The sequence below is a fragment of the Alligator sinensis genome, unplaced genomic scaffold (assembly GCF_000455745.1).
Source record: "Alligator sinensis unplaced genomic scaffold, ASM45574v1 scaffold1745_1, whole genome shotgun sequence".
NCBI classification, from domain to species: Eukaryota; Metazoa; Chordata; order Crocodylia; family Alligatoridae; genus Alligator; species Alligator sinensis.
This window is the reverse complement of record NW_005843183.1, coordinates 147,759-155,675: the sequence shown is the minus strand read 5'-3', so window position 1 is coordinate 155,675 and position 7,917 is coordinate 147,759. Positions and strand designations below refer to the sequence as shown.

General features: G+C 57.8%; 2 protein-coding genes across 2 annotated transcripts in view; both read left to right on the top strand.

Moving 5' to 3' along the window:
* The window catches only part of DNAH2 (dynein axonemal heavy chain 2), a 109,339-nt gene that overhangs the window by 97,169 nt on the left and 4,253 nt on the right, over positions 1 to 7,917 (top strand). The window contains exon 87 of the mRNA XM_014526887.2: positions 2,860 to 2,915. The gene's annotated coding sequence lies outside the window, so the exon portion shown is untranslated. The remainder of the gene's footprint in view (positions 1 to 2,859; positions 2,916 to 7,917) is intronic.
* The window catches only part of KDM6B (lysine demethylase 6B), a 23,858-nt gene continuing 18,859 nt past the window's right edge, over positions 2,919 to 7,917 (top strand). Inside the window, 1 exon segment of the mRNA XM_025194334.1 lies at positions 2,919 to 2,994. The gene's annotated coding sequence lies outside the window, so the exon portion shown is untranslated.

Genomic DNA, 7,917 nt, shown 5'->3' with positions numbered 1-7,917 from the left:
TTCTTTCTCCCCAGCCCCGTTGTGACCCTGCCGCCGGCCCCCCCAAAGAGTCCCAGCTCCTTAGAGAGATCCCCAGTGCCCCTCGCTCCCGGCCCGCAGCCCCCTGTGATGACGTGACAAGTCCCCCAGGTCCCAGCCTGGGGTCTCGGATGCTGTTTCCGGAGTGGTGGGATGGTGGGGGGAGCAGGGTTGAGAGCTGATTGGTCAGTGCCCACCCCCCACTTTGGCTCTCAGGAAGGAAGTTGGCTGCTGTTTAAATACCTCACTGTAGCTCCCCCAGTCCCCGTGGCAAGCTTGGTGTGGGGTCGCACAGGCTCTGCCCTGTCCCCACCCTGATCTGGCCTGGCAGGGGTTGCGGGTCAGGAGTGAGGGGCACTGGCAGGGCTGTGGCCTGCCCCACTCATCCCACCCCAGGTGCCTGCAGGCAGGGCCTGGCGCAGAGCTGGCTGGGCCTGTCTCTCCAGCTCCCAGCTGCCCGGGGGGCAAAGGGCAGGCGGCTGCTCCCTCCCTGTGGGCTGGGCTAGGGCAGCTGCTTCCCACCTTGCCCCCCCTCCCCCCATCCCTGCCAGTGCTCCTCTCACCCATCTTGCCCCCCCTGCCCTACCGGTGCTTCTCACTCCCAACCCACAGCATCCCCCCCTGGGGCTACTTCAGGCTGGTTCAGAAATACCCCCTGGTCCCAGGGCTCGCCCCCCCACTCCACTGTTACATCATCACTTGCCTCCTGTTGCCTCTTCTTGCATCATTGGAAAGGGCCTGGGATCTCGGGGGTTAAGGGGGGAGGGGGCCTGGACACCTGGGTTCTCCAGCTCAGGGAAGGGTTTGGGTGGGGGTGGAAGCTGAGTGGGTAGCTCTGAAGGTCCCTTGTGTCGCACGAGGGGGCTCTTTGTGAGCTCACACTGGGCCTTTGTGCCCGGTGCTGGGGGCTGTGGCTGTGGCTGGCTCAGTCCTGGGGGCGCCTGGGGTCGCAAGAGCCTGGAGGGGGATGGGGAGGGGACGCCACAGGGGTGCTGGGAATCCTTGTGTGAGGGGATGTGGGTCTGGAGGGAGGGGCACCGGGCCTGTGCTGTGAGCATGAATCCTCGTGGTAGCATTGTGGGCATGGGTCTTGCTCACAGGCTAGCGGAGTTCGGGTGGTGATCCTTGCAGCTGATCATAGTTGCCAGTCATGCAAATCCTCTTGCATGGGACAAGTGGATCCTCGTGCAAGGGCATGGAGCACCAGGCTCCCCTGGGCCTGCACGTGTGACTCCTCGGGGAGCGCGGGGTTTTCCAGGACTCATGAGTGTGAATCCTCGTGTAAGGGCCAGGCGCATGAGGTTTTCCAGGGCCTGCAAGTGGTGAATCCTCGTGTGAGGCAGGCAGCTGCCTCTGCTGAAGCGGTGAGGGTCTACAAGCTATTGTATGAGTGCTCAGGGCACGGTTTCCCAGCTGGAGACTGAGGCTAAGACCATGGTGACAGGTGACATGCAAATTGCATCCTGGTGCACGTAATCCTCATGCAAGGGTCCCAGGACCTGCGCTGCCAGTGACCTGCACTCCTTGTTGGGGTGGAGAGCATGAGCTCCCGTGCAATAGCTGATCCTTGGGTATGAACACAGGGACGTCGCAATGGGGCTCGCAGCGAGATTCATAGTGCCAAGAGTTTCTCACTGGGGCTGTGAGTGTGAGCTCCAGTGTGAGGAGCCCAGGGCACGGATCTGGTTGAGTGTGAATCTTCATGCAAGTGACCCCAGGGGTGCGGAGCTTGGTAGAAGCCACGAGTGAATTCTTGTGTGAGTGACCGTGGGGGATGGATCTCATGAGTGCAGTGAATGTAAACCCTTGTACAAGTGACCCCAGGGGCACGGTTTTCACTAGTGCTGTGAGTGAAGCCCTGGTGCAAGTGACCCCAGGGATATGCATCTTACTAGTGCTGCAACAATGAAACTTTGTGCAAGTGACCCCAGGGGCATGGATCTCACAAGGGGTCACACTCATGGCACTAGTGAGATCTGTGCCCCTGGGGTCACTGGCACTAGTGCTGTGACAATGAACCCTTGTACAAGTGACCCTGACAGATCTCACCAGTGCCACAAGTATGAATCCTTGTGCAAGTGACCTCAGGGGCATAAATCTCACTAGTGCTGTGAGTGTGACCTCTCTCGTGCTAGGGACCCAGGCACACGCCCTGTAGCCGTCCGCCCTGCCTGCCCCATGCCATCTGGCTGCCCCGATAGGGCACGGGCAGCCCAGATAAGCTGGAGTTGACTGACGCAGCCCCCAGAAGCGGCGGACCCGGGGGCTGGGAGTGCAGGGCACCGTCGGGAGTGAAGGGCACTGTCAGGGCTGGGGGGGCAGGGGGTGGGAGTCGGGGGAGGGGTTAATCCTGCCCCTCCCCTCTTTGCTGCCTGCCTCAGGTCGGCCGGAGTTCACCTGCGGTCCAAAGTCCTAAGGTGCCATCTGCTGTTGGGCTGAGGGGGAGATGTGGCTGGCTCTGGGGGGGGGGGGCGGGGGCTGGGCGGAAGGTGTGGGGTGGGGTGCGGGGGGCTGGGCGTAAGGGGGACTGGAGTTGTGGCTGCCTCTGGGGTGGGTGTAATGGGGACCCGTCACCTGGAGCTGAGATGCGGCTGGCTCTGAGGTGGGGCTGGGTGTAACAGGGACCTGAGATGCAGCTGGCTCTGGGGTGGGGTATCAGGGCTGGGTATAATGAGAACCTGAGATGTGGCTGGCTCTGGGGTATGGTGTAATGGGGACCTGAGATGCAGCCATCTCTGGGGTGGGGACCAGTCCTGGACTCTGGGGTCCCACAGGGCAGGCTGGAGGCACGCAACACCCATGCCGGGGCCCCACTAATGGCCCTCGCTGTGTCTCCCGCAGGATTGCCTGCCTGCCCGCCCGCCATGGCCGGCGCGTAGCCCGTGGCTGCAGCCGTGGTCAGAGCCCCAGCTGCATGTGCCCGGGGGGGCCCCGCCGAGGAGAGAGAGAGGAGCCAGGGAGTCTGCCGCCATCGGGGTGAGTGTGCAGGGCTGCGAACCCAGGCATCCAGGTTGCTGTCCCCTCCCCCTGCTTTACTTCCTGTCCCAAGCGCCTTCACTTCCTGTCCCAAGCGCCTTCACTTCCTGTCCCAAAGGGCCTGTTTCCTGTTGCCCAACCCCTTTCTGAACTGGGGGAGAGGGAGGGTCTGGGCTACCCCTTACAACGTGCCCTACTCATGAACTCAGGAGTGCCTGGCCCCACCCCTCGTGCCCAGGCAGGGTGTGTGCACACTTGCTTTGCACAAGCACCCTTGTGCAAGGCCCCCCCATTTGCTGAGGTGGGGATGGTTAACCCCTGGTGCACCAGGAGGGGGCACAGTGCGGTTGGGCAATGGGCCCTGCGGGAGCAGTGGCGGTGTCCCCAGGTAGTCACAGGCGGGTGCCCAGGCTGCCACGGTGCCCCTGTTTGCCCCGTAAGGCATGTGCCAGGGTAGTTGTCTCCTCTGCCCCTGTGAACGGTGTATGGGGTCATGTATCGGCACTGAGTGTGTGTGTGTGTGTGTGTGTGTGTCCTTCTCCAGGGTAAGATGTTGAGGGAGGGGTGTCTGGTGGTTGTGTTTTCCTAATCGTTGTATAGTGCAGGATGCTTTGGGTGTGTGGGAGACTGTAGTGAGCGCCTGGTGTGTGTGTGTGTGTGTGTTGGGGGGGTTGTCTCTCCAGCACAGGATCACTTGTGTGCATGTGTGGTTGTGAGCATGAGACAGGTGGCTGTGTGTGGCTGTGTTTAGCAAGCTTGTGGCTGTAATTTGGACTGTCTGCCTTGTATGTTTGTGTGATTGTTTGGGGAAGGGGGGGGTGTGCACACGCACGCACACATTTAAAGAGAGAGCAGCAGTATCTTCTTTGTGCATCTGTAGAAGTTGTAGTCTCGGCTGTGGTTCCTCCGTGCCGTTGTGGTTCTTGTGTGTGTCTACTTTGTATGGTATTGTGGTTGTGGTCCTGGCGATGTGTGCGTTCCGTACAGTTGCATGGTGCTGGGCTTCTGCTGTGCATGCTTGTGTCTACTCTGTGTGTTGTTTTGGTTGTAGGCCTGGCTGCATCCCATATCTCTGTATGGTGTTGTGGTTCTTCTGTGTGTGTGTGTGTGTGTGTGTGTGTGCGCGTGTGCACAGGCATGTGTGTCTTTAGCCTGATCTGTGTTTGGCGTGTTGCAGTTCTCCTCTCTGTGTGTTTAATGTGTGTGCGCACCTTCTACCTGCCATGTGCATGCGTGCCTGTAGGCCCAGCTGGGGAGCTGTGTGGTTGTGTTTAGCAAGCTTGTGGTTGTAATTCAGATGGTGTGTTCTGTATGTTTGTGTGATTGTATTGGTTTGTGTGTGTGTTTGAGGGAGAGAGTGCCAGTATCTTCTTTGTATGGATGGGTGTAGTCTTGTGTTTCGTGTGTGTGTGCGTATGTGTGTCTATTCCATGCATTATTGTGGTTGTAGTCCTGACTGTATGACTTGCATAGCTGCATGGCGTTGGCATTCTTGTGTGCGTGTGTGTGTGTCTTAAGTGTTGTTGTGGTTGTAGGCTTGGCTGCATCCCATATATCTGCATAGTGTTGTGGTTCTAGTGTTTGTGTCTCTGTGTGGTGGGGATGCGGGGGAGCAGCAGTACCTGTAGGGACGGTTTTAGTCTTGACTGTGTTTCCTCTGTGCTGTTGTGTGTTTGTGTGTGTTTGTACACACGCATCTATTCTGTGTGTTGTTGTAGTTGTAGTCCTGGCTGCGTGTCTTATATAGCTGCATGGGCTTCGGGTTCTCGTGTGCGTGCGTGCGCGTGTATTGTGTGTGTTGCTGTGGCTGTAGTCTTGATTTGTATGTTTTGTATAGCCGTGTGGTGTTAAGCTTCTCGTGTGCATGTGTCTGTTTTGTTTGTTGTTATAGGCCTGGCTGTGTCCCATACATTTTTATGGTGTTATGGTTCTGGTGTGTGTGCGTTTGTTTGTTTGTGTGTGTGCGTGTGTGTGTGTGTGTGTGTGTGTGTGTATAGCCTTATCTGGCTTTAGTGTGTTGTTGTGGTTCACTTCTCTGTGTGTTTATTGTTTGTGTGCTTGTAGGCCCAGCTGGGGAGCTGTATGTGGTTGTGTCTAGCAAATCTGTGGCTGTAATTTGGGTAGTCTGTCCTATGTGATTGTGTTGGTTTGTGTGTGTGACAGTATCTTCTTTGTATGGATGATTGCACCCTTGACTGTTTCCTCTGTGCTGTTGTGGTTCGTGCATGTGTGTGCGTGTGCACTGTTGTGGTTGTAGGCCTGCCTGTCTCATATATCTGCATGGTGTTGTGGTTCTTGTGTGTGTGTGTGCGCACGCGCGTATAGCCTCATCTGCATTTTTGGTGTGTTGTTGCCATTCTCCTGTCTGTGTTGATTGTACATGCGCACCTTCCGCCTGCCACGTGTTTGTGTGTTTGCACGCATGTGTGCATCCTTATAGTCTTAGCTGGGTTGTGAGGTTGTGTTGTTCTGCCAGGGGTGGCTGGCTGCGTCTGGGTGGGTTGTACACCCTGCTCACTGCCTGCAGTTGTGGTGCCGTGTGTCACTGTGCGCTGTTGTGGCCCCTGAGTGTGACAACGGTCCCATCATTCTGGGTGCGGTTGTGCAGCTGCCTCAGGGGCAAGTGCAGTTCTCATCCCCCTCCTGCGTACCAGTCCCTTGTAGCCTTGGGTGGTTGTGCAGTTGTGGTACCCAGTGCATTGTGCTCCCCCAGTCTGTGTCCAGGGGTTGAGTTTGGGGTGGTTGTTCCCTATGCACCTGGGGAAGTTGTGTTTCCCCCCAGCTGCCCGGGGGTCATGTGTCACCATCATTGCAACTAGTTGTGTGTCCCCAACTGCCTGGGGTTGTGTGTCACTGTTGTTGTAACCAGTTGTGTGTCCCAGCTGCCTGGAGGTCATGTGTTGCTGCTGTTGTGACCAGTCGTGTGTCCCCCAGCTGCCCAGGGGGGGGGGGGGGGATTGTGTGTCTGTCGTGTGTCCCCCAGCTGCCCAGGGGGGGGGGTGGGGATTGTGTGTCACCATTGTTGCAACCAGTTGTGTGTCCTCCAAGTGCCCAGGAGTCATGTTTTACTGTTGTGTCCGGTTGTGTCCCCCCCCCAGGTGTCTGGGGGTTGTGCATCACTGTTGTTGTGTGCCCCCCAAGTGCCTGGGGATTATGCACAACTGTCATTGAGTCTGGCTGTGTGTCACCATCATTGTGTCCAGTTGTTTGTCCCCCAGCTGCCTGGGGGTCATGTGCTGCTGTTGTTGTGTCCAGTTGTTTGTCCCCCAGCTGCCCTGGAGGGTTGTGTCCAGCTGTACAGTGCTGCGTCAGGCTGTTGCACCCTCAGGGGTTGTGTTGCTGTCTGTCATGGTGTACAGCAGTGGCTGTTCTCCCTTTGCGCATGCGCGTGTGTGTGCGCGCGCGCGTGCATGCGTGTGTGTGTGTGTGCGCGCCAACGGAAGGAGGAGGGGGACCCGGGTTTCCCGGGGGCGGAGCTAGTGGTGACGTCAGGCTCCTTTTAAACTGGTTCCCACGCGGACGGTGAGTCACGGCAGACCCCCGCCCCGCTCCCCCCTTTACACACCCGCACACACACACACACCCCACAGAGCTGGGCTGGGACAACACTGTATATTGCTGTCGGTGCCCAAGGGGCCACCCCCCCCCCACACACGCACAACAGCTGGACACACCGGATCCATTGGGACCCGACCCCTTCTTCCCCTCCACAAGGTGAGAGGGTATTGCTTTGTGTGTGTGTGCGCGATTGTGTGACCCCATATGAGATCCTTCTTGTGCGACTTGGTGTGCCTGTGTGTGTAACCCTTTGTGGTGTGAGGCTGTGTGTGTTGGGGTGAGGGGGGCTTGAGCTGTCTGAGGTGTGGAGTGTGATTTGTGAGTCTGCCCATGTGTGTGTGATAGTACGACCATTTGTGTACAGCTGTGGGGGTGGGGGGGTGATTGTCTGTGAGAAACAAGTCCGGGGGGGGGTGTCCGTGTATGCATGTGCACACCCGGCTTGTCCTCTGCCTGGGAGCAGCTGTTGTGTGGTGTGTGTCTGTGTCACTGCATTGTATAACTGAAGGTCTCTGCAGTTCTGGGGAATGAGGGATGTGGTAGTGTCTCTTGTCTTGCCTCCCTCCACTGTGCAGTTGTCTCTCTTAGTATGTGTGCAGTTGTGTATCTCTGTGCAGGAATTGTCTGTGTGTGTGGGTTGCTCTCTGTGTGTCTGGCTGGGTTCCATTGTATGTCTGCTGTAGCTGTGGAGTCTCTCTGGTGGTGTATGTGTGATTGTGTGTGTGTTTTTCTCCCAGGCCACGTGCTCTATGCATGTGTTGTTGAGTGCTTGGGCCCCAAACAAGGCGTTGTACCCAGTGGAGAGCAGGCCAGGGGTGGGGTGTGTGTGTGGGGGGGAAACAGGAGCCTGGGGACCAGGGTATGTGTGTGTGTGTGTGTGTGTGCGTGTGTGTGTGTGTGTGTGTGTGTGTGTGCAACCAGTCATAGAGGGGAGGGGAGACAATGGTTGTGTATCCATGTAGAGGGCACCATGTGTGTGTGTTTGAGTGTGTGAGAGAGAGGCGTGGGGGAGGAGGAGAGATAATGGCTGTTTGCATGTGTAGGGGGCACCAGGGGTGGGTGTGTGTAGGTGTGTGTGTCGAACTCCTGGGTTCTGTGTGTGTGTGTAGAAGAGAGACAGTCATGGGGGGGAAATAATGGTTTTGTGCCCATGTAGGGGGCATGGGGGGGCTCTGTGTACGTGTGTCTGTGTGTGTCTAGGGGCAGAGGTGGGCAAGCGTGTGTGAGGCAGTTGTGGGGAGGGAGCTGGAGAGCAATTCTCAGTGCCGGTGTGAGGCCCCGTGTGCAGCCCAGCCCCCACGTGACGTGTGCGTGTCCCCGTGTGACACCGTGTGTGTGCGAGACGCTGCCATCACTGGGTGAAGC